Source organism: Rhinichthys klamathensis, unplaced genomic scaffold (genome assembly GCF_029890125.1).
Source record: "Rhinichthys klamathensis goyatoka isolate OS25496 unplaced genomic scaffold, OSU_Roscu_1.1 h1tg000051l_1, whole genome shotgun sequence".
Taxonomy (NCBI): Eukaryota; Metazoa; Chordata; class Actinopteri; order Cypriniformes; family Leuciscidae; genus Rhinichthys; species Rhinichthys klamathensis.
Window position 1 is genome coordinate 193,216 of NW_026606597.1, and position 26,807 is coordinate 220,022.

At 38.7% G+C, this 26,807-nt stretch overlaps 1 protein-coding gene across 1 annotated transcript in view; it reads right to left on the reverse strand.

Moving 5' to 3' along the window:
• glceb (glucuronic acid epimerase b) overlaps positions 1 to 19,930 on the reverse strand; it is a 76,435-nt gene extending 56,505 nt beyond the window's left edge. Inside the window, exon 1 of the mRNA XM_056247933.1 lies at positions 19,791 to 19,930. The gene's annotated coding sequence lies outside the window, so the exon portion shown is untranslated. The remainder of the gene's footprint in view (positions 1 to 19,790) is intronic.
• Positions 19,931 to 26,807: the final 6,877 nt, after the last annotated feature.

The window sequence follows — 26,807 nt, forward strand, 5'->3', positions numbered from 1 at the left end:
CTAAGCTGTTGCTCCTCTTCAAAGCGAGCACAAAAACGTATTTGCAAGGTTTACGATTTCCATGCCCGTGTGTTTCTCTGCAAAATATCTGAAGACAGGATGCACAGCAGGGTTTATTTCAAGGCTGTCTGCTTGGAAAATACTTCATGGTGAAAACTCTGTTTTCTCAACAACTCTATTTCTTGCCAAAGAAAAAAACAACAGTCTTATTTTGAAAGCAATCATCAAATAGAGACAATTCCGTTTCCGATCATTATCGCAGCTGGTAACTTTGCAAACTTGTTTGAGAGTTGCTGTTTTTTTAGAAAGAGGTGATATAGGATGTTTTCCCACAAAGTCTTAAAAGAATCAAACTCAGTTCAGTTCAGTTCCTTTAAATTTTAAAGGAACTGAACTGAAATGAACCAAAAAGTGAACAAAATGAAAAAGGTTTTTTATTACAGTCACACTGTTCCACACCTTGCCTCAAATCTCATTTTTGTTCACTTGCTGTGACAGGGCCTCAGTTAATTTTCCTTTCATCATTTTTGTGAATTATGATGATGATTACTTTTATTTTTTATTTGAGTTAAATAAGGACAGTCAAAAAAAAAAAGACAAAAAATTTTATTCATGCTGGTTGAGCATTTAGGGTGCTGGTTAATCAGCACCCTAAATAATGATCACCAGCACAGGTGCCCATCTTTTATTGTTGCTTGGCATCAAAATAATCTTTATCGTTTTATTTTCTAAAACCTAAAAGATAAAATGAAAGCCTTAAAATAAAACACAATATATTTTAATATAGAGGCAAATTCAATCTTGTTAGATTGAAATAAGTGGCTTTACTCTTTGGTTTTGCATTAAGAAAACATGTTAGAAGTGAATCACACTTTCGCTTCACTTACAGCAAACCATACTCAGACCACTGCTTGAAATTGTCAGTTCGGATCATTTTTATTTTAGTTTGAAGCATTCAAGTGAGTAAAAGTTCATATGAACTGCTCTTAGGGATACAACAAGCCGACGCCAAAGAACTAGCACTGATGAAAGCCGACTGTGGCGTTGTCTCGCGTGCGTCACCGGCGTCAGGGCAAAAAAGTTGAGCTTGCACAGACTACGGCCAACTAAATTCTGCGCCTATGCGAGAGGACATAACTCTCCCATATCAGCAGGTGGCAGTAGTCTGTATTCAGCATTCAAAAAGAGAAACCGGAAGAGCTAGAACTGTGGATATACGAAGCAAGCAGCGCTTGTTTTTACCATTGTTTACAATGTCTCGTTCATTACAGAAGGATTCGTGTAGCTTCGACATCTTGATTCCAAAAAGCCATGTTATTATTAAAATCACTTTTCAAATGAGACGAAATGACAAGATTTTGTACTGTGTTCTCTCTTTACTCCGTCGTTTGTTTGCTTTCGTCAGTTCCTTTTTTTTTCTCGCGCGCTGATCGGTTAAGGTGAACAGCCAATCAAGGTGATCTCTCTCACTGACAAGATTCACTGCCGATTCATCCAACTACAGCCAACGGTGCAGAACACTAAGCCGACAAGACACTCAAAAATGGCCCGACATTGCCCAACGCCCTTTAGACCCTAACTGTTCCTCTTCTCTGCAACAGACTGAAGGCTGCAAGCAGGCTAATACTTGGACCTCATGAAACAGGACTTACTTTTAGGCAGGCAGCAGGCTCAGGGATCCATTTAAGCATAGCTTCAAAATGCTAGCTAAATGTCCTTTTCAAGAACTCTCCTATAGGTTTCACTAAAGAAGGCCTGATAAATAGGCCTAGTGGTTCTCTTGACCTCAAAGCACTCCATCAGCCAAAGAAGACAAAGCAGCACAAAGGACGCTTAAAAAAAGAGCTATTATGCATGCAGAGAGATGGGCAAATAAGTGCATACGATTGAGCTGTGCACTTTGAAGGGATTTTTCCGAAAGCCCCTGTGAAGCACTGTAAAAAAGCATTACTTCTCCCTGTGGAAAAAGTGTGTTTAACTGCCAAACTTTATAAATAGAAGTTTGGAAACAAGGACACATCAATTGTCATAATACAGTCTTATTGCAAACACTGAGGGACTCAGGCAATGATAAATAGATTTTTGAGATCAATATCTTTATTCTGCTAAATGTGATCTTATGTATATTTAATGCACTAATATCTTGGATAATGTCAGGATAATGTCATCAGTTCTTGTAGACTTTAAAACATTTAGGTGCCATTTTTTTAAGTTGCCAAGAACATAATTGCTTGATATAGTTGTGGTTGAATAGTTTGCCTGTTAAAAATGTACAATGGAAAGGTTTTTTTTTTATAGAAACTAAACTCATTTAACTGACTCTCTAAATGAACTGGTTCAAGAGGTGTTTGTGAGACCTAAACAGTGTGTGGAGCTACTTCATCTACTTTCTGCATCCCTTCCTTCAATAACACTATAAGGCCCTGTTTACACGAAAACGATTCCGGGTGAAAACGTAATAATATTTTATCGGATGTGCCTTTCGTTTACACGGCGACGGCGTTTTTGGGGCTTAAAAACGCAAAAAAGTGAAACCACCCTCCAGAGTGGAAATCTTAAAAACGCTCCACCGTCGCGTTTCCGTCTAAACGGGTAAAAACGCAAATCTGCTCATGGCGGCTCTCGTCGCGTACGCATTTACGTCACAGGCATGCGCTAGTACAGGAAAATAACAACCAACATGTCGGATTATTTCCATACGTCGGACCTTCAAGTTGCCCTAGCAGCTCTGATAAACGTCCAAGAGTCTTTTCAATTTCGCGCTACTAGGGAGAGAAGTAGAAGGAAGGTTGTACGCAGGCGCACGGACTTGTTGTTGTTGTGTGGCAGTGCTTCACATTGCCACCTAGCCGCCTGGAGTGCATACTACATCGCATTTCTAACACTTTTGCGTCTCCATATGCACGCAGATGTCCCCCCCATAACGCTCGTCTAAACGCAGAATAAAAAGTGAAAACGAAACGCCACTTTTGCGTTTTCTCTACAGATCGTTTCCGTGTAAACATGGCCTAAGACTTCAAAGCTTTCCTCCAGTACTCTTTACTGCCTTAGTCTGTTAATTATATGGCTAGAACTATAAAGGACAAATAAGTATCATCCAGAGGATAGATAATATAGGAAGGGAGGGAGTTTTCTTGCTCTTGTCACTGGGGGGTTTAAAGCATTGATCTTTCTAAATCTGCTTTCAGAAAACATGCATTGTGAAAGGTGCAATAACAAAATTGAATTGACAATGTCTGGACAGAACTGTCCTTTTCAGAAATGCAGCCTTTTCAGTCAAAACAGGCCAACGTCAAATCTAGCACATCAAAATTGCACTACAGATTTGTGAAACTTTCTTTGTATTATCTGAAATCAAAGGGTTCATGCTTGTCATAGACACCAAAGCTCTCATGTGACAAGCCTTTGATGGATTTTAAGAAGCTTCAAGATAATCACCAGCACAATATTTGCTGAAGATCAAAGCAAAGCTCTACACAGTTGCACCTTGTCTTTCATAGACATTCACATTCTTATTCTCTTCATACCTGCAAACTATTGAGAGGCGACATGGCGTGAAAGTAGATCCTTGTAGGAGGTCCGAGGACAAAATATCTTGGCTGAAAATTGGAAAATTACAAGAAAAAGTACAATGTTTTCTAAAGAAAAGAAAACCTCTTCAAATCTTCAGGACTCTTTTAGGTGATATACTTTGGTTTCAAAACAGCAAATTTTGTAACAGCAACAGCTGTGCAGGAGTGTGACCTCAACTCAACCGTCAGTGATGCCTCGACTAGCTCGATCAGACATACGCTATTAAAAACTCACTGGAGCTCTAGGGCTGGGCAATACGGCGAAATTATCTTATATCGTCGATGTCTTCCAAGTATCGCAATGTCGATTATAACAGACAGTTTAAAAAAATAAATAAAACTAGGAAGTTGCAAAATATATTTTACATAGCCCAATTGTTCCCATACACATCTATTCACATGCAAGAGCATGAATTAAATGTTATTAGTATGGTTGGGAATGGGGCTGGGTAACATTAAACTTTTTTCGATATCAATACCTTTACTACGATACAGGTTCCTGAATGATACTTTTTTTGATACCAATTTTATGAAATCCATTTTATCAAGATTATATTAAATATTATTACCTAAAAAAAACCTCATATAGGCCACTGGGGGCGTAATACACGCATAAAGTTTGCCGCAAAGCACTGGCAAAAGTAACCTAATGATTATGAATGCGTCTGGAAAAAATAGCGAGGAGACATTTTAATTGTTTATTAATAAACTAGTGTTTTCTGAGACAGTGTTGGCTGCAAAGATGAAGTCGACGCTGCTGACTCGTCATCTCCGCAGTATAGTGAACACACGCACGCGCCTATAGAGATAAATGCACCTTTCATTTGGATTACATAATCAGAGACAATTTGTTTTCGATTCGAATTGGTTCGTTTAAAAGTAGACATTTCAAGCTTTTTATATGCCTGGCTATTTCTCATATCTTTGAGGCAAGAAGTTTCGTCTCATTTGTGACGCGCTCCAGTTCATCATTGCAGTCGAAGAATAGTTTATTCCGTGCACTGTTGAGTAGGCTAGTTCATCAGATTTGTAGTGTTGCTGGTGTTGTGCCAAATTTCGACTCCCTGCCAAATTGTTACCCCCCTCGTTGAAGTCAGTACCTGATTGCCTGATCACCCCTAATCCTTAACCCCTCCCCCACAACTAATCCTAAAACTACCAATACTAGGGTGGTCAGAATTTGGCGGGGGGTCAGAATTCGACACAACACTACAGCCTCACATGTGAGCAACGTCTCTGGGCGTAACCGGCGTAAACTAGTGTTTTCCTTGATGCCTCACCAAATTTGGTACTGAACCAAATGAACTGTTGTCCTATTGTTAGTTTAACTGCTTCTATTGTTTTCATTTGTAAGTCGCTTTGGATAAAAGCGTAGATGAATAAATGTAAATGTACTGTAAATGTAAACCACAAGAGATGTTTTGATACTCAATGGTATCGAGGCAATTCGGTCATAGTCCTAGTTGGGAATCGAAATCTAGTTGGGAATCGAGAGAGCCGCCTCTCATAAAGTGCGCAAATACTTAGTCTTCTTGTGCTGGAACGGACAAATACACACAAAATTATATCAAAATATCACCGTAAACACAGCCGACTTTGTCTAAGGTGAACGTAAACAGCTGAGAAAGAAAGCGCATATGTAACGTAACAGTAGCCTATATTGGATCCTTGCATTGACAGAAGCCTATATTTTTTATAATATACCCACTGCCACCTGTCATTAATGTTAATGAAACAAACAAAAGAAAAAGAAAATCACTCAGAGATTTGTCTGTGAATAACTTTTGTATTTTAATTAGACAAATCTTTATTTTATTTGCCCGTTGTTTGGCGCTGACTGCTGTAACGACAATGTGTGTCTTTGTATGTGACTTTTAGAGACGCGCTGCGCTCCCTGTTAAATGTATCATTTATCCTTATTTTTGTAATTTTGTCAAATATTTCTTCATAATTACACATCTTGATTTGCTGGGTTTTTTTTTAAATCGCTAGGCCTTTAACATTGCTATCAATTTTTATGCAATTTATGTTTGTTCTGCAGACAAAGAAAATGAAACTGGATCCTATAAATTTGCCATAGGCTTTCTCCCATTCAAGTATTCTTCTATTTTGATCTGCAGTCTAATAAAAGTTAGGCTAAACAGAAATAAATGGTAGTAGTCTATGTAACTGCACCTGTTTCTACACTGTGCGTTCACACCGCCGGCGGCGAGAGCGTCAAAGTGGCCGGAAGTCATTCACTTTTAATGAGAGCCGGCGGCGAGCTCCGGCGAGGGCGGCGCGGCGCGTCTTGGACGGTGAGAGCGGCGAGAAGAAGTTGAAATCAGCTCAACTTTAGGGAAATGAGCTATGACGCGGTTCGGCGGCAAACGGCGGCAACCAATCGGAATGTAGATGTGCTCCGTTTGAGAGGATTCCAGAGAACGCAGTCAAGTAACAAAGGTTCCGACCACATTAGTTCCCAAGCAAAATAGAGGAGAGGTTGATCATTTGAATTTCATAAGGCGCGCAACATTATTAATAGGCAAGATATTCGTGCTAGAACGCTTTTTCAGCAGGAATGCAAATTAGAATAGCATTTAAACATGAACACAAAAGCCACACCAAACAAATGGCTTTTAATTTGTTTATTTCGTTATCAAACATGTCACTATAATTGTTAAGTTCTTTCCATCGATCAATTTTCTGCAAACATAACGATCGACATGCTTGTTTGCTTCGCGGCCCCTTTAAATAAAGTTTAAAAAAGATACGTCAGAGCATCAGAGCGTCCACGAATCTTTCCACGGCGTCGCTGACAGGGCGGCGAGAGCGAATTTTGCCGCTCTCGCCGGCGGCGGTGTGAACGTACAGTAAATATTGATTTTAAATAGGCTAGTCTACAGAATGAATTAGTTATCCTTTTGCTGCAGCCTAATAAAAAAAAAGGAAATACACAAATAACATTTTAATTAGGCTACTTATATTTCTAAATAAATAAAGTATTATTTTTTTTCATTATGAGCAGTCTTTACAGGAGACCTTAGAACTCTAGAACCAGATAGAAAAAAAATAACCTTATCCGTTTTTGCTCAGAACAAACCATTTCGTTTTTTAATCCCTGGTACATTATAGATTGACTACAAGTTTAAAACTAGTGCTACAAATGTTATAATTAAGAAAATTAAACGTATTATCATGAAATGTGTTTTATTTTTATGCAAGACATTGCTATGTGGCATCAGCATGCATTAATCATTCTTACAATCCCCACCAGAATGTCCACCTTCACCATGAACTTAACATTGGGTTCGGTTAAATTTTCTTCAACAGTTCTCCTCACAAAATAAAATTAAGTAATAAAGTAACAAATAAGTAAAATAGGCCTAGTTATTGTCTTTGTTTGTTTTTGACCCATAACTTTAATAAATAAGGTTGTGACACCAAAAATACTAGCCTAACTAAGAGGTAGTTAAAGAAAAGTAAACGGTCAGTAATAAAATAAAAACAAATCATAAAAATGATGAGCAACAGCACAAATACAACAAACATACAAATAAAATAAACACTGATTTTCAGTTTTTCAGGTAGAGAAAATTAATAATCAAATGTAAAATAGCACTGCCTAGTCTTCGCTGTATAAATTATATCTAGGCTAGAACGATGAGTCGACACAATCGATGGCGTAGATTTACGTGGAATGCGTCGATTCGTCACACTGTTTATGTTCCGCAATGATGGCGGCTCCCGGGCATAGGCCTACTAAAAATTATCCGTTATGATTATGTAAGGTTTATACCGTATAAAAGGTGCATTTCTCTCTAAAGGCATCGTCAGCGGCATCCTTGCAGCCAACGCTGACTCAGAAAACACTAGATTAATATACAATTAAAATGTCTCCTTGCTATTTTTTCAGACACATTCATAATCATTACTTTTCCCAGTGCTTTGCGGCAAGCTTTATGAGTGCGCTTGAGCGCAAGGCATAGGCCTATATTCAAATATTTAAGTAATTAAATTAATATAAACGTGTGATTAGTCGACTAATTGCAATCAAGGATTTTTAAAAATCCAGTATTAGAATTTACTCAAGGAGTCGTGACAGCCCTTATATATTTTTTACATATCGCCCAGCCATATGGAGCACTAAAGAGAGTGAAAAATTAGAAGCTTGGGAAGGATCCAGGCCCTTGTATCTGATCTCAGCTGGCTGGCGGAGCAGGGCAGGTGGGGTGTGACATGTCCAACAGTCATGTCAATAGCTTGACAGCTTATTGGACAGCAGGAAATATAGCAGGCCAATAAGAACTCCTCAATCAAAACCCAGTGTGTGCAGTCTGATCACTTCCATAACTCTGACAACGTCACAAAGCTGGCACGCACTTATGAAGTCTGGCTTGTGGCTGCTTTGCCAAATAAAAATTGCTAGACTGGACCCCCGACACCCCCTCCGTTTGCTTTGTTCATTCAGCAGCTAAAACAATAGATAAGAGAAAGAACAACACCAGCTGTATTGTTATTAAAATACTGTTTTTCTTGATGAGTAGACAGGGCCCAAATTCTGTTGCATGGCTGGTGGGATTTGAACTATTGAGGTCAGGACAGTCTGGCATTACTAAAATATGAATGGGTGCGTTTGTGAAGCGAACTGGGCTGGAGGTCCCCGGGTGACACAGCAAGGGGCTCAACTGCCAGGACAAACAAACCCCCTCTGATGATCCACATGGACAATGAATGACGATGTAATGTAGCACAAAAGATGAGTCTACAGTCCCTCTGCGAGTTCAGCTTACAACACAAACGTTTTGTTATTATTTTTAGAGCCTACAAAGCAGAAAACCAAAAGAAAAACTTGCAGAGCATGTTTATTTTAAAATAAACAAAGAAAAAAGGACTTTTTCTACACTTGAGTACGTAGCAATTTAGTCAGGAATTGCTACTCAATTTGTGGTCTACAGAAGACAGCATTTCAAAGAGAAGCAAATCAGATCTGAAAGAAAAAAAAACAATGCAGCACTGCACTAAAACGGCTTCATTAAAGGCCTCTGACATACAGAGTTTGAAAGACTTTTAAGAACAGACCTTAAGGTATGAGATGACTGTCATTTACCAAACAGACGGAAATTATCCAGCATTGACTGCTAACACTGGCTGTAGAGCTAAACGGACGAAAGACGACCCAAGAGAAATACTAAGATCAAGGCTTGTCAATGCATATTTGAAAATGGGACATGAACGTGAGGGATAGTCAAGACGAAGTTTATTGTTCTTGCTGACCAGAGTAAAAGAAGAAATGAAACCCAGTTCCCCCAGTGACAGTATGCACTTTTAATTAAGCAACAGCATTGTTCTTTCTGTTTAAGAATACATTACACAATGTGTCTATCAGAAAAAAGCTCTCAATGGCGAGGCCAACTGTAGCCCATGTCGTGTATACATGCCTGATGAAGCCAAACTACAGTCCCATTATTTAGGTCTGATATTCCAAATTCGCAAAAAATTAACAGATAGAATTTCAGTCCAACCATAGGCTGGAATAGACTACACGACTATTAAAACCGTTTTTAAACACACTAGGCCTATGAGCTAGATTTACTAACAGCTTGCGCTAGCACAAACCCTTTTGGCATTAAAAAAAACTTCTGTCAGGATTTACTAAGAAACGCAGAGAAAAAACAATGCTGAAAAGGTGTGGACAGGGTTTTTTTTTGCAGCTGACCTTATTGCATATGCATGTGTAGGAGTTTCCCTTTTAGATGCAAAATTTATGGGAGAAGGGTATTTAAATGAATCATGCAAGGTGATTTACTAAGGTTTTGCGCAAGTCAATTTACTGGTATTTGCGCCATTATTTAAAGGGTCATGAAACCCCCCTCTATCAGCTCAAGTCTAGCTCATAATCTTTTTGAAAAATGCAACTTAAATGGGCGTGGATGGCTGTGAGAAGAAGGGAGGGAGTGGGTGTGGCACGGCAGGGGAGAGGGGGAACTGTCATCAGCCAGCAGTGTTGCCAGATGTACGATAATTATCGTATTTGTACAATAATTTTGACCTCTGTACAATGTACGATCAATAATGAACAATAATCTCAGAGTTTTCAGTCGTTCGTCCAAACACACATCCTACCGCTTCTCTCTCTGACCCCGATTCATTTCGCAGGCTCGCCTGCCTGCACGTACACACACACACACACACACACACAACACGGTATCGCCCGGCCCGCACGTCAACACTACACATTCACAAGTCTCCCGCATTAAGCATACAATTGATATATTATCGAAATATCTAAAATGTTCATAACGACCGCTTATTTAACAAAAGGCAAGTAAAATGACCAGGGTTACATTTTAGACACACACTCTGAAGGGATAGAAAAGTCCTCAGGACTTGGTACCGCATTACTCGCAAGACGTAACTTGCATTGGTCATCGACAAGGCCGAAGTCCACCATTCTCCAATTCTCGAAGCTCTCTCGGGTAAAATGTTTGCGGCACTTGCGTCCCATGATGGTCTCTCTCTCCTTTACTACGCGATATCACAGTTTGCCATGTCTGTGGAAAGATCCACGTGGTGTCATGAATAATTAAGAGACCGTGTCTTCTCATAGGATATAAAAACTCAGTCTCATTAATAATTATGAGAGACCGATGAGTCATCAACGCACTACACTGTGCACTGCCACGTCACAGCCTGCGATGAAGATTTTAAACCCGGAAGACGAAAATAGCTGGAAAAAACTAAAATTTAACCATTTTCGCTCTACTATTAAATCTAACAGATGCTAACATTGTCTTCAATGTTGTTCAACACACATACCTCTGTTAAAATCTCAGAAAATTTGGTTTAGGGTTTCATGACCCTTTAACGCCCAAAAAAGCGTCTTAAACCAGACGCTAATTTGCGCTGCTCTTGGTAGATTGCATTTGTCATTATGGAAATGATTCGGCTGCGTCTGTGTTCTTTAATTTGCGTGTCGCCAGTAGATCATTTGCAGAACTTTGCACTCCCATCTGCGCTTTTATGGGATTGCGCTCTCACACTAATTTGCCCTGTTTTGTAAATCTGGGCCTACACATCATTCACTTGTCTTTGCAGACTTTGTAAATTGTTACGAAGAAAAACTGGGCATAATACACTAAACGCGAGTATCACACACTACCAACCAGACTTTCAAGATGTAGAAACGATCAAGAAACATGTATGGAAGTAAAATAATGCCGTTTTTGAAGCCTGTTGAATTGCACTACTTGAAAAAAATATGCATTGCATTAACCATGTTTGCATTTTAATGCATTGTATTTTTAAGGCTTGCATTTTTATGGGCTGAAATTCAACATGGTTGAATATTTAAGCTGGGAATATTTCAATTCAAAACATTTCAAACACATTTGCATTATTAAAAATTCAATAATCCATATTCACCTTTCATATTTCACTTCCAAAATATTCAAACTGTTTAAAAATACAACCTATAATATTCAACAGGCAATTTTTGGTCCATTTTATCTCGCTTTGCAAATTCGCTTCCACAAATTCAGTGGTTCAAATTCGACAGTAAATTCAACATTGACATCCAGGAACTGCAGGAAAAGCAGTAGATTACCGAGCAGAATCTCCATCTGCAGGAGGTGCAAAAGTGTGTGTTGTTGACGAAGACCGAGCAACAGTTAGAGCAAGCCATTCATTCATAAAAACTCATTTACAGCAATTGTGAGCATGCATGCATTAAGTTTTTGTGATGATTATCTGGGTCAGTATATATGCGGAAAAGATGATAAAGACACAAAAGCTGTGTTTGTTTCATTCAATAACTTCATTGTTACTTTCCCTGTGTAGCCTACATGTTATCAGCTTTCCCTCAATACATCAGGATTCCCCTGTTGGACATTTAAAACGCTTAACGTAGCTTAATCGACTAATACAGTGATATAGCTAAAGGACCAAACTCGCAGGCAAGCAGATGGACTCAAAATATGAACTTAACTTGCAAAATTTAATGCTGAGCGTTTCCTAGTGATATAGGCTACTGGCATAAAGTTGGCTTGACATTGGACATTCACACATTTAGGGACCATCTCTAAAGTTACATACGACATTGGTACACATTTCTAACTTCAATAGCATTTGAAGAGAACGACTTACAGTCATAAAACCAACTGTAAAGTGTTCAGGTGTCAGGCATAATGTGCACATTTTAGATTTTTGATATTTATTCAAATAAATTGAAGTTTGCTATTGAAGTTAGAAACGTGTACAATAGAGACGGTCCCTAAATGTGCGGATGTCCAATGTCAAGCCAATTTTACATTTACATTTCGTCATTTAGCAGACGCTTTTATCCAAAGCGACTCACAGTTAAACTAACAATAGGACAACAATATGCAAGTGCTATAACCCTTCCCAGTTTAATCTAATGCAGTACATATAGGCATACATCTATCTATCTACATATACATATATATATATATATATAGCCTATATATATTGTTACGTGTTTAAAGATGTATAAGGGGATGATTACATAACATTTATGTGAGACACTGTTGCTGTGTGTGGATGCAGGAAGAACCACCAAGAAACTTCAATTAAACGTTAAGATATATATATATATATATATAAGAGAATAGAAGAGAAAACTTAATATGCGTGTTAAAGGTCCCGTTCTTCATGTTTTTTTGAAGCTTTGATTGTGTTTACAGTGTGCAATATAACATGTGTTCATGTTTCGCGTGTAAAAAAAAACCAGTATTTTTCACACAATTTACTTATGTGTATACTGCTGTTTTCACTGTCCAAAAAACGGCCCGATGACTTCCTTGTTCTATGAAGTCCCTCCCTGCAGCTTATCGCACGTTGCCCGGAACGGTCACGCCTCTTACCATAAATTGACCCTTCGCTAAGCCCCGCCCTCCTTAGTTACTGTTGCTACGCCTGTCAAGCTTTCGCGGCTGCCACGTCTATTACAGTGTGAATGCACCGGTGTCAGACATTCCCAAGGAGATAATTAGTCATTTTTGGCGAACAGGTGAAATATCTGAGAGAGCAAGACAAAAGGGACAGCAGTATGCATTCGAGGGATATATCCACGACATAATATGCAACCGATTAGAGAATAATTTCATCAAAAATTGAAGCTAAAGCCTATAACGTTAGGTCCCAGCGCAAGCAGCAGCCGCCTCCTTAGCAGGCCATTCACATGGGAAACACACAAATTGAACAGCTATGTTCATGCACAGCAGAGTAAGTGAAATGTGAAAATAATCTAATAATTACAAATCAAACAGCTTATCCATCAATCTAACACCGGGAGAGCCGCGATCGGATTGGGGTAAAGTTACAGGGGTAACGCTAGTAGGCCGTCGATTAACAAAATGCTGAAATATATTTTAAAGTATGTCAGTGAGCCTCCGTCTTGCCTTTAATCGTCTTATTTTACGTTCAAATATATGCATTAATAACAAAGAACCGCCATTATTTCCAAGCAATAGGCGTTTTTTTTTTTTCTGTCGACATTTAGTTATGAATGGGTCTCCACACTGCTTGATCCACGCCCAGGATTTCTCCCCTTTGGCTTTTAGGTTTCGGGAAGAGAAAAAATGCCACCCCACCGTCCAAACTTTTAGAATACCGGGTATCAGATTTGCACAATCCATACGCACAACGCGTCGGCATGTTTCCCTCGCTCGAAAGCTTGACAGACCACCCGCGCCTAGTTACGGTTGCTAAGCCACGATTGGCCAGTGGCGGTTTTCGGGCGTGGCTTAGCGAAGGATCAATTGGAGATGCATGCACTGCTGAAGTGCTTCTTCTCCGTAGGAGCGCAACAAGACCACGACCCCTTTTTTTGTGCATTCCTGTGGGCGGAGATTAGTCAAAAAACTGTTCTAGTTACGTCATTAAAAAAGGAAGTAGAGGGATGTAGTCCAAACCGGCCGTTCGCTGTATGCTTTGAAAGGGGACTTCTGTTAAATAAAATATTTCGCTAGGCATTGAACTTTGTGCTTTATAATTTTAGAGGTATTATTTATGCTCTAACAGCAACATACACACTAACTAAAGTTTGAAAAATGGAATCGTGAAAAACGGGACCTTTAAATTCATATTCTGAGTCCATCTGCTTGCCTGTAGCCTATATAGTACAGCCTACATCCCCAATAAGGTGCAAGTTTTGTCTTTTGTACCACTGTATTAGCCCATTAAACTACGTTAAGCGTTTAATCTAGATGGAAGGGGAATCCTTGAGTATGATGAGGTATTGAGGGTAACCGATTATAATCCCGTTGATGGTAGAGAAAGCTGATAACATGTAGGCTACACAGGGAAAGTAACAATGAAGTTATTGAATGAAACAAACACAGCTTTTGTGTCTTTATCATCTTTTCCGCATATATACTGACCCAGATAATCATCACAAAAACTTAATGCATGCATGCTCAATTGCTGTAAATGAGTTTTTATAAATGAATGGCTTGCTCTAACTGTTGCTCGGTCTTCGTCAACGAGATTCGAGATTCTGCTTTTCCTGCAGTTCCTGGACGTCAATGTTGAATTTACTGTCGAATTTGAACCACTGAATTTGTGGAAGCGAATTTGCAAAGCGAGATAAAATGGACCAAAAATTGCCCGTTGAATATTATAGGTTGTATTTTAAACAATTTGAATATTTTGGGAGTGAAATATGAAAGGTGAATATGGATTATTTCATTTTTAATAATGAAAATGTGTTTGAAATGTTTTGAATTGAAATATTCCCAGCTTAAATATTCAACCATGTTGAATTTCAGCCCATAAAAATGCAAGCCCTAAAAATAGCCTACAATGCATTAAAATGCAAGCATTAATGCAATGCCTATTTATTTTTTTCAAGTAGTGCAATTCAAAAGGCTTTTTTGTTTCAAAAACATTTGGCATTATTTTACTTCCATACATATGTCTCATTGCTAGGAGACATGTGCAAATGAAAACAATGTGTTCTAAAACCATATTGAAATATTACAGTTTTTTACAGTCGCTAGGACACATTTCTCAATATTTAGGTCACTTTTTCAAAACTCTTCACACAGTTCTCCTAACCAACTTTCAGCTCGGCTCGGCACAGCAGTTCGTTTCACATTCAAAATGCACTAAAACTACAGAATCACTTCGTACATGTCTCAAATCAACACATTCTTCTATAACACTAGCAAAGGTTGACAGCCAACAAACACACTTTGTCACCCACAAAACAATGACCTAAAAAACACTAACAACAGGAAACTTTATACAATGTTTTCCTCTGTAAATGCCTTCTTTCTTCTACCTCTCTACTGTTTAGAAATCACTGCAATATATGTTACTAGAATGAATTAGACATGATGGAGTTTTTGGAGTAATTCCAAAGTACACAAAAATTTGTATACACACCATCCACTGATTCAGATACAATAGGAATCAGCTGTGGTTGGCCCAAATGTCCAATTGTTTTTATACCATTTAATTTTTAGATTTGAAATATATTTCATTACAATATTACTGTAGAAATGTGGCAAAATGCTGTCTTATTCAGTTTTGTATTATGTTATTGGTTTGAACTTAAGTTTAACAGTTTTGAAAACAGTATGTAAGCATGTGCAAAATTGACCTGTAGGTACACAGAGTTTTGGCGGTTGTTGTGTCGAAGTGAGAAAAGAATTAATGTAATTTGAAAGATGTAGTCATTGAATGCATTTTGTGGCAAAGCAATGATAAATGCACAGTTTAGCCCACATATACTTCTGTTGTGCTCACTGTGTGAAGAGTTTTGAAAAAGTGACCTAAGTATTGAGAAATGTGTCCTAGCGACTGTAAACATGTTTGATATCGTGTGACTGGACGGAAACAAGAGTCTGTGCCCAACTGCCCATCATACACTATGCTATTTTCAGTAAAATCGTTCAAAAGTGCTCTAAATCTGCACACTGGCTCTGGCTTTCAGCAATAACTAGTGTCAGGCAGCTTGTCTAGAATGAAGAAAAAATCTGGGCAAAAGTTGTGTAGTGTATTCCAGCCTTATATCATTTGAATCTCAAAAAGACTAATTACTTGCGTCCGACAATGTTTACTTTTAAAGTCTAAACACAGGGCACTTATTGGTGCAAAAGATACAAAACAAAGAAAATAATTGAGTATCTCACTATACAAAACACACAATCTGTACATACAGCAAATGAAAAAGCTATTAAGAAAGTGAATTCATCTTTTAAAAGCGGCCCCTACTTCAATTTTTACACACCCTGTAAAAATAATGGCTATTATCTTTCATAGGAAACAAACAGAAGAACATACACACTGCTGAAGTACAGCCTTCTATTCCTCAATTAAGAAAAATGTCAATTTCAAAGCAAGCAACACAGTTAGCATATTGGTTACAAGAAAGCCATAAACCTTTTCTGTCTCCTGGTGTTATTGATCTCGGATGCCTGAAATCCATTAGCGCCCTTTACATACTCAGTGTTTTCTGTCCCAGTTCGGTAGAGCAAGCTTTCGCTCGAGTTTCCTTTAAACCTTCCTGTGTGGGGGGAGAGCGGCAGCGGTGGATTAGCGATGCTGGCAGAGGGCCTGCACCAGAACTACTCCTTGGCCAGCTCTCCAGTCATCAAGAGCATCCAAGTGATCCAAATTACAAGTACCCCCTGTGTCCAAGGGCTCAGGAAGTGTCCAGCCATGGGCCAAGTGGGACCACCTTCCCACATTTGACTGTTATTAGTCCCCACAGGAGGCCCTGGCCATGTGCTTGCTTACAACAGTATCACAGAGAACCATACATTAACAGACTCTGTCGTATGGCACAGACAATGCCTTCCAAATCAACACACTTTTTTTTTATAACAGGTGAATAGTGCTTTCTCAATAGAAGCCTGAATACTACTAACGGCAAGGCAAGTTAATTTATATAGCACATTTCATACACTATGGCAATTCAAAGTGCTTTGCATAGAGAATAAGCACAAAATACTAATAGTACTGAATAGTAGCCTGAAAGCATTCTCTGCAGTGACATTATGTAGACACTTCCCCACATGATGACTATGACAGTGCTTTATTGTTATGAACAGCTGAAGGTCTTCTTCCTCCACCCACATAACAATGCAGCCACAGAAGCTGAACACCAACATACTCTCAGCGGCCTTTCGAAAACCAGGACTCATAATGAGTTCAAGCTCTTGCCAATTTACTTGTCCTATTTTCTTACTACACTCTTTTGTGCTCCAAATTTCCCCCTTGGCCAAAATCAACTAGAATTCTCCCATGTACCTTCCACTATAATTAGTGTGACAAAATATCATATGCCTCTTAATCAAACTGAACTATAGGGGGTTTGAAGTAATCTCGTTAAGTTGTGATAAAAGGTTGATAAAAAAGACAAGTAAGGCAAGAGATCAGGAAAATTTAAGGTGGTGTTTTGTTATCAGAGGAGTAACTTGTTATGCTTATGTGAGAAAATGGATTTAGATTGTTTTAATTAATTTCTTTGTGCTGCATGTGATAAAGCTGATCAGAGACAGTGGAACGTGACATAGCCATTGAGAATTGTTTGCCTCAGTTACAGGTTACAGTACAGACACATTATTAAAGTCAGGGACACTCTCCCTCCCTATTAGTGTTGCACAATTAATCGAAATAAAAACGAAATCGTGATATGGCTTAGTGTGATTATCAAATAACAAAGGCTGTGAATTAATAAATAAATAAATGTACTGTGTTCTTAACATCTCAGAGCAACTCCATCTTTGCATCAGCTCTGAGTTTGGGTTGCTTATAACGTGAATTAACGCAACTGGGAACATTGGGAACGCAACTTGCGCCAACCATCTTTGGCCAAATTGTGCAGCCCTACAAACAAACACAGCAAACCCAGAGCTATTCTTCCCTCACAATTTTTATCACTAAATAATTTTTTTTTTTTTTTAACACACTACTACTACTACACAAATGCAGACATTATTCTAGAGAAACATTTCAAAGTTCGTTGAAAAAAACAACAACATCACAAATTAACCACCCCAAGGTTTACATCACATACGGTACTTGTGAAATGAAGACTTTACCTACTTTTTACTGCCCCACTGACACCCGAGTGGTGACTCCAGGCTCTCTACTTGAAGAAGAGCAGCACAGAATATGTATTTGTTTATTTCTGGAGACAGCAGAGCTGGCACAACCTAGAACTAAAAAATAGTTCCACAAATCTTACCTTTGTGGACTCTTTTCTGCAAGTGAGGCTATCAGATGGACAATTTGCCAATTCCACACAGCTCAAAAATGATGACTCTGTTCTGTCCAGTTTGAACATTTGATCCCTGAAACTATAACCGACCCATGTAGCCATTTCAGATAGCACTTAGCTAATGTAAAGCCCATACCACAGCCAATTTGTTACAGCTCCAGGTGTCTGCCATGCACAAATGATACTGTTAGCCCAGCATGCATACTCACAAATTGGGTGCTAGCTGCTATAGTGGCAATCTGAAACAATACACAGAACTATTCATAACATTCTTGCTATAAACGTCCTTCACTACAACACCTGACTCCTTTCACCAGAATGGTTTTGCACTTTATGGACCATTTTCACATTTTCAGGTTGAAAGGCTTAAGTATAGAACTACAGAGGTCTAAACTTCTATAGATTTATAATGGAGACTATAGCAAATAGCCTATTATTATTCCCATTCCCTCCAAAAGCAAACTTTTTTTTTTTTTTTATAAAAGTTGCCATTGCATTACTTTGGAAGTAAATAATATAGAGAGAGATGAGTTATACCCGTGAGAAGATAGGAGAATCATGCCAAATTTACAGTCATTCCTTCAGTAGCTGTTTTACAAAACTCACGGCAGCAGTGTTGACTGTTTTTGTAATTTAATGCCAGAGTAATATAACACAAAGTATAGTGTTACGTTTATAAAATATATATTTTTTGTGAAAATATATTTTAAAAATTTGTTCTATTTACGATGCAAATTTTTGCGGAAATTCATTAAAATAAAATATAAATATTATATAGATGGGAAAAATTTTAAGAAAATTAGAAATGTTGCCTGTAGGATGTAGGAAATGTAGAAAACTAACTGAAATAAGTGCAAGTTGAAGTACTAAAATATCTATAGTTAAATAGTTAATAATAGAACATTTTTAAAAAACTAATAGAAATGAGGACATAAAAATAGCTACTAATAGTTAATTAAAAATAAATAGCAATATAGTTTATCAATATATAATACTAAAATAGGTTAACACTTGAGCAGGTTCAGTTACCTGGATGAGTGGTCTAATTAATAGACCGTGAACGATAGCTATTGGAAAATATCTCACCGCAATTGACCAATATAATAAATAAAGAAGACGTAGTAGTATTAATGTAGTTGCTATGATCTTATCGACTGGCGCTGGTAATATGATGTCCCCTCATGGCGAATGCGTAAAAAAAGACTAATCTATAGTCTAGGTCTAAAGTCTTTATCACATATGTACACCTGTGTTTAATTAGATTTCTTGACTAAACTTTTTTTAATTATAAAAACAGTACCGTGTACACCTTTATAATACAATAGTAATCAAATAATAATAGTAATTCCATTTTCAGGTATGTGCTCATTCAACATGTAATCTCTGCACTATGCCAAGGACCACTTCAGCTGATAAAAGCATAAATAACCGTTGTCATCTCGGTGAAAAGCAGATAGTCAAACAAAACGTACTTATCAATGTATCTATACTATCTTGTAAACAAAACCATATGCCAAAACGAGGTAATCCTGCAGGGATTCATTATCAGTGAGAGAGCAGTGTCCGATCACTGATATAGTAGAGCACAAGCCACGTACACGCAAGACAAACACTGACAGACCGTGTAGAGACAGAAGAGCTCATTTCTGTTGTTCTGTCAATGTTACGGAGCTGTCATCACACAAATGTGAGCTTTAACTCTGTTTATTCCAAACTAGCACTGATTAGCAAGGGTACATGAACTTCTTTACATTCCCCGAGAGTCGCAAGGACATGCTGTCAAAGGGACCGAGTACAGTGATGTTGCTATGGGAACTAGAGTTGGTCGTTTATTGATTTTCAGCAATTAAGAGTTTAACGAACTAGAATGACTGAGACTAGCTGCTAGCAGTCCTGGTGCTCAACTGAAAGGCACCGCACTGTCGACATGTTAGCACTGCAAATAAATGAGCAAAAACACTCCTATTCGCCAAGAAGCAGTATTCGCTTACCTTTGAAACATTCAAGCACACTGTTCCTCGGGCCCTTCAAAAGTTAAAAGGCAATGTAAACAGTCAATGTCTCAGGTTGCAGTTCGCTTGAGAGAGAGACGGTGGCTCCACTGGCAGTCAAGCACCCACACTCAGCCCGCTACAGCGCTGCAGCGAGAGAACATATGCCTGAAATATCGCGATATCACAACACTACTGACGGCGCTGAACTGACCAATCATACTCAAGAAACGTCGTCCAATAAGAAAGCGGAGGGTGAGACATGTTCGGCATTATTGGTCCGTTCAATATGATTGACATCCTCGACATCGAGAGTAATTTATAGAGCTCAATCTTCTGTTAATTTGTTTACAGGATTGAGGAGACTCTGAGGGAACTGCAGTGTGTAATAGCCTGTCAAAGAGTTTTGCCAAACCAAACACAGGAATGCCGAAAAGCAAATATGAGCAAATTTGCAGACTTTACAACCATGTATGACAGGCCAGAGTGCGTTGTTGTGCAAGCCCAACTCTATTAACTACATTAATACTATTACAATTAACTAAATGAAATAATTGTCCGAAAAATCTCCTTTCCTTTTTTTTAAGGAACAGTTTATAGAACCTTTAGAAAATATAGAATATGCATTGAGGTTGATAGGGACATTTTCCCCCAGTCATCTCAATGGCAAAAAAGTTTTCCTATCAACCTGAATTCACCCTAAATTGTATTTTTTTTTTTAAAGTTTGCATATAAATTTTTTAGGCCTATATTTTATACATCAGGCTTTTATGGCTCATATAGTATGATATTATGAAAATATGGAGCTCACACGCAAGAAGTAAAAATTGTATTCAGAGGCTGAAACTGAACAAAAGCCTATACAATTTGGTTCAGTTGTTTTTATTTACCAGTATGTGGCCAAAATTATGGAATTCTGATAGCTTGTAAATCAATGAGATTTTTTATAACACTATATAGCAGTCTACTTACAATGCATATACATATCAGTTGTCACAATATCTCCCAATAATATGACTTAGCAGAGCTCTGTAATTTTAATCGAGGGCAAAACATATAATGCAATTCAATACAATAATAATAATAGGCTACAAATGTAAGATGTACAATAAACATTCCTCAAAAGCATGTTGCAAGCAAAAAATGGATTATGAATCACATAAAGATGTGTGAAGCTGCCGTCAAAGGCAACATATATATTTCAGTTCAATATGGTTCACAGTTAAACTATAAATATATAAGAGGTTAAAAATCATATGATTGAAATAAATAATGTCTTATGGCCAATAAATAATAATTTCATGTTTATTTCTTTTTGTTAAAAACTTTGTGAAAAAAGGAGGGAACTTATTTTTTGTTCCGTGTGGAAATTATAGTTTTGTTGCTATGAGGACGCTGTATGGGTGCACACGCTAAGATCAGAGAGATATGTGCTGCGGCTTACGAGCCTGTTGTCTGAAAGCCCCAGAAGATGGTAAAGTTATCCATAAGTTTTGTCGGTGAAGCGTGAAGATGAATACACCTAAGTTTACCCTCTCGGGTTCATGCGGCCTTTATTAAAACTCGAGGGGAGTAACAGTCAGAGCGACACCACATTCGTTCTTCAAGAAAAGGCTTTAGTCACAGAGAAGAAACAAGTGCAGTTGAAACTTTCCACACTGACATCCAGGGACACAGTCATTACAAGTCAAAAGCTATTTGGGCTACAAGTCAGAGGCTTCTACACATTCAAGAGAATCCCTCTCCCAACGACATACACAAGAGACTTTATCCCTGCCAATTTAAGTCATCTTCCCACACCTAAGACAGCAAGAGCATGGCCTCACCTAGAGAACCTTGCTGAAGAGATCGCTCCCATGATAGAGTGCGATATCGGCCTGCTTATAGGGGAAAACTGTTCGCAAGCTCTGCTACCCAGAGAAGTGGTGTCAGGAAAGGACAATAAACCATTCGCTCAAAGAACAGACCTTGGCTGGACTATAGTCGGCGGTACTGATCCCTGTGTGGACTATGGTGACGCTATAGGAAGCAGTCACAGAGTGACACCTTCTGTTCAGTCACCAAACCCCTTACCAAATGAAGTCATGTACGTCTGTCGTACACAAGTTAATCACACCACTAGATGTGATCAAAGTACTGGAGTCCGATTTCAATGAATGCCGCATGGAGGACTCTCACTTCTCCCAAGAGGATCTGCGTTTCATTTCCATAATGGAGGAAGGAGTGAAAATGAAAGCGAATGGTCACTGTGAGTTGCCCTTGCCCTTTAAGAAGGACAGACCAAATCTGCCAGACAAAAAAATCTGTGCCGAACACAGACTCAAATGTCTAAAGAAAAGATTTGAGAAAGACACGCAATACCACAAAGACTACACAACATTCATGAATGAAACAATAACACCGGGAGATGCGGAAAAGGTTCCACCTGACGAACTGGACAAAAGCCCCTTCTGGTACATTCCTCACCATGCGGTCTACCACCCCCAGAAACCTGGAAAAATAAGAGTCGTCTTCGACTGCTCGGCAAAGTACGAAGGTGTGTCATTAACCCTCTGGGGTCCAAGGTGTTTTTGGGGTCCTTGAGATGTTTTGACATACTCTGACATTTGTGCTTTTTTCAGTTGCTTATAAACAAATTACTGGCAAAGGTGTAATTACACTCTATTTAGCAGAAACAGGGCTACCATAATATGTTATCAACATGTATGTACATGTTTGTATTTTTGAGAGAATATTGTTTATGCGTGGTTGTTGAAAAAACTAAAACTTAAAGTTTCTGAAATAAGGCCACAAAACACATACTAAATATGTGTCCACAAGACTTTTGACTAATGGATGTTGTCGCCTAGAGTTTTTTCTTCAAAATGATCTGAAAATCATTCTGCCTTATCATTCACATAAAACAATAGATTGGTTTAAATTTAAAAAGGACACTTTTTGTTTGGAAAGGCAATATGCGCAGGGGTGTGACCTGCTGTGATTCACACCTGAGTAGACAATGAGCGCATAATGAGCGCATAATGGGGCTGCATACTAATGACCCTTTCATTCAGGTGTGTCACTGAGCCACAAGAATGCAATGACAATGTATATATATAGGCCTATATAATACAAAATTGGTTCACAGTTCCAATTATTTATTTATTTTTCAAATTGTGCTTGCAAATTGTATAATATCAAATGTAAACATTTCTAGTAATTGTGCAGTTAATTCTCATACTGTTTTTACAGAAAGTTTGGGAATATATCCCAAATGTGTCACTAATAAAACACAATACAAATAATTTAAAGAGGAGGCTTATATTGAGCTTTTAAGATTTACCTAAGATTTATTTATATGTAGCCTACATATATTTTTGCTATTTTAATAAAAAGGTTACAATTACAACAACAATTAAAATTAACTATATTTCAAATGTAATCTTTCTTTGTACTACTAAATTGTACTACTTTCTATGTATACTAAAGTATACATTTTATCATACATATTTCACAGTTGCGGATTAATTAGTTTGAATATAAAGACGCCCAAGAATTCTTCTGGACAGATTAAAACGTTGTCTTAGGGTACATCAACAACGACGCAAAACGGTTTCATATCTTCGTAGCTAACCGCATACAGCGCATCAAGGAAAGTACAAAACCAACCCAGTGCAAATAGGTGACGTCAGAAGACAATCCAGCTGACCACACATCACGAGGGCTTAAGGCAAAAGAGCTCATTGCTTCCAATTGGTTTAGTGGTCCAGATTTTCTCTGGCAGGAAGAGCTTCGAAGCGGTGAGGTTAAGGTGAGAGAACTTGATGCCAAAGATCCAGAAGTGCGCAGGGTCATTGTGCACCAGACCTCAACCACAACAGATTCGCTCACTAACTGCTTCCTTAAGTATTCAAGCTGGACAAGACTAGTGAAAGCAATCGCCAGACTCCGAAGATTTCTCAAGGAGTTTAAGGGTACAATACAGAGAACCAATGAAGCCACAAGTCTCGAGGAAAGACAGGATGCGGAGCTTACCATCATGCTCATTGTACAAAGGGAAGTCTTCTCCAAAGAGATCAATGATCTTTAGTCACAAAAGGAGATGACCAAAGACAAAACCAGTAGGCTGTACCGACTCAATCCCTTCTTAGACCACAGGGGCATCCTTAGAGTGGGAGATCGATTAGAGCATGCTACCATGCATCCAAACATCAAACATCCAGTCATCCTACCAAAAAACAACCACATAACAAGGTTACTGATCGATTACTATCACAGACAAGTGCAACATCAGGGGCGTGGCATGACCATAAACGAGTTGAGATCAAATGGCATCTGGATCCTTGGATGTAGTCAAGCTGTGTCATCCCTCATCTACCACTGCGTCAAGTGCAGAAGGCTTAGACGTCGCACTCAAGAACAGAGACTGGCAGACCTGCCGCGTGAGAGAATGGAGACAACTCCTCCCTTCACATATTGTGGAATGGATTGTTTTGGTCCGTTTTACATCAAAGAAGGTCGAAAAGAGCTGAAACGTTATGGACTATTGTTCACATGCTTGTGCTCTCGTGCAGTGCACATATAGTTACTCGATGATCTATCAACTGATGCATTCATCAACTCACTTTGTGACTTCATTGCCCTACGTGGAAACGTTCGCCAACTCCAATCAGATCAGGGCACCAATTTTGTTGGAGCGAGGCATGAATTCCTGGAAGCAGTAAAGGAAATGGATCAAGAATGCCTTAAACAGCTAGGATGCGAGTTTGTCATGAACCCTCCCTCTGCTAGCCATATGGGCGGAGTTTGGGAAAGGCAGATCCGGACAATCAGAAGTGTGTTAACATCCATCCTGGATCAGTCATCCCGAACACTCGACAGTTCATCCTTACGGACCTATCTTTATGAAGTGATGGCAATCATAAACAGCCGACCTATGACAGCACACTTACTCAGCGACCCAACAGGTCCTCAGCCTCTTACGCCCAACTTACTTCTGACAAGGAAATCCTCAATAATTTTGCCTCCACCTGGAAACTTCGTAAAGGAAGACCTCTACCTCCGCAACAGATGGCGTAGAGTCCAATATCTTGCCAATGAATTTTGGCACAGATGGAAAAAGGAGTACCTATTGAGTTTACAACAAAGACAGAAATGGCACGAGACAAAGAGAAATGCGAAAGTCAGTGATATAGTAATTTTACAAGATGATACAGCACCCAGAAATGAATGGAAGCTGGCTAAAGTCGCCACTGTGTATCCAGCTGAAGATGGATGTGTGCGGAAGGACCAGTTACTGATCAGCGACTCAGCATTAGATGACCAAGGAAAGAGACTTCGCAAACCAGTCTATCTGGAGAGACCTATCCACAAGACAGTCACATTACTTGAAGCTGACTAACATAACTTTAACTTACAGTAATCACTCACACATAGTTCATTGGTTGAAATCACAAGTGATTTGGTGGGAGTGTAGCTGCCGTCAAAGGCAACACATATATTTCAGTTCAATATGGTTCACAGTTAAAATATAAATATATAAGAGGTTAAAAATCATATGATTGAAATAAATAATTTCTTATGGCCAATAAATAATAATTTCATGTTTATTTCTTTTTGTTAAAAACTTTGTGAAAAAAGGAGGGAACTTATTTTTTGTTCCGTGTGGAAATTATAGTTTTGTTGCTATGAGGACGCTGTATGGGTGCACACGCTAAGATCAGAGAGATATGTGCTGCGGCTTACGAGCCTGTTGTCTGAAAGCCCCAGAAGATGGTAAAGTTATCCATAAGTTTTGTCGGTGAAGCGTGAAGATGAATACACCTAAGTTTACCCTCTCGGGTTCATGCGGCCAATGAGGTATATTTTTATTTACTTGTCATTTATTTGTGGTACGTGACCAGTTCTTACGGCAATATGAAAATGTAGCAATACAGGAACATGTAAGGACATGTTTGAAGATTCTGTCATCAAATAAATGCCCGTTAAAACCCAGGAACGACTTGAGCCTTTATTAAAACTCGAGGGGAGTAACAGTCAGAGCGACACCACATTCGTTCTTCAAGAAAAGGCAGACGCTTTAGTCACAGAAAAGAAACAAGTGCAGTTGAAACTTTCCACACTGTCATCCAGGGACACAGTCATTACAAGTCAAAAGCTATTTGGGCTACAAGTCAGAGGCTTCTACACATCCAAGAGAATCCCTCTCCCAACGACATACACAAGAGACTTTATCCCTGCCAATCTAAGTCATCTTCCCACACCTAAGACAGCAAGAGCATGGCCTCACCTAGAGAACCTTGCTGAAAAGATCGCTCCCATGATAGAGTGCTATGTCGGCCTGCTTATAGGGGACAACTGTTCGCAAGCTCTGCTACCCAGAGAAGTGGTGTCAGGAAAGGACAATGAACCATTCGCTCAAAGAACAGACCTTGGCTGGACTATAGTCGGCGGTACTGATCCCTGTGTGGACTATGGTGACGCTATAGGAAGCAGTCACAGAATCATAGTCAAAGAAGTGACACCTTCTGTTCAGTCACCAAACCCCTTACCAAATGAAGTCATGTACGTCTGTCGTACACAAGTCAAAGAGTTAATCACACCACTAGATGTGATCAAAGTACTGGAGTCCGATTTCAATGAACGCCGCATGTAGGACTCTCACTTCTCCCAAGAGGATCTGCGTTTCATTTCCATAATGGAGGAACGTGGCGCGTTGCTAAAGAAAGGCGTAGTCTATTTCTGCTGTGCAGGCGCTGAATTAAAGTGACAGCGCATGGTTCGTGGTCAAACTGAACACGGATTGACATGAAAATATCGTACATAAACACACTTAATCAAATTAATAATAAGTAATGCATTGAATAATACGTTTTTTTTTTAAGTTTATTGGGTTTAAACGTGAATACGTCTGTGAAAGAGTGCATACTGCATACCTATCGGTATACAAATAGAATCACAATGTTGAAACTTTTTTATATTATTTTATAAAAGACGCTGATAATAAAAATAGTGATTTGAAATAAAAAATAGCTCAAT